Raw genomic sequence first — 1,035 nt, forward strand, 5'->3', positions numbered from 1 at the left:
ATTAAAAAAAAGAGGTTATAAATTTAAAATTTAAAATTTAGAATTAAAATATAAAAATTAAAAATTTTAACCTAAATTTTAGAATTTAAAATTTATAATTAAAAATCTAGAATGAGAAGAATTTTACATAAAAAATAATAAAAATCTAAAACATAAAAGTAGAATAAATTCAATTTTTATTCAAAAACAGTCTAAAAAACAGTCTAATCTAATAATAAAAAAATACAACACAGGTTTTAATCTGAGCGAAAAACTATATCCATTAGTACCAAAGACAAAAATAATTCAAAAAAAATAAAAATCTATTCGGACTCAAACAACCTGATACTAATTTAAACCAAAATTCTCACATTTGTCACAAAAAAAAATTCATCACAAACACTAAATTTCAAGAAAATATATTTCTTTTGTCTTTCTTTAAGTTCACAAAGAATGAAATTAATTCTAAAAAAATCCTTGAAGTTCAAAGTAAGAGATTTTTGTAGAAATTATCTTTTAAATAAGAAGGTTAGGATGGAGTAAGTAACATACACATGAATATAAAAAATTAGAATAAAACAATTTTGTTGATATATTCGAGTAATTAACCGTTTTACAATTAGTAAGCTAAATTTCTTATCATAATCCACATTTTTCGATAAAATATATCGATTTCTATTCAAATCATGACCAGAAGTGAGTCCATAAATATACTCCCAAAAATAAGTAGGTATAGGAAGTTCTATTTACGAAATCTATCAAAAAATTCTAAAATATTTTCTATTTCAGGTATACAAATTTAAAAAAACTTAATAATAATTTCTAAATTTAGTTAAAATTTAATATCAACATAATTTTTCTTTTATTTAAAAATAGTTTTAATTTTATTTAAGAACTAAAATAAAATCCTTTTCCAAAAGGAGTATATAATTATCAAGTAAAATAACTAAATTTGTAAAAAGTTTTTGAAATTGGCGTGAAAAAGTCCGATAATTTAGTTTAGTCGCTGTTAGCTTAATTTGCTTAGACACAGTGAAAAAATATTAGATGAAAATT

The sequence above is a fragment of the Arachis duranensis genome, chromosome 3 (genome assembly GCF_000817695.3).
Source record: "Arachis duranensis cultivar V14167 chromosome 3, aradu.V14167.gnm2.J7QH, whole genome shotgun sequence".
NCBI lineage: Eukaryota > Viridiplantae > Streptophyta > Magnoliopsida > Fabales > Fabaceae > Arachis > Arachis duranensis.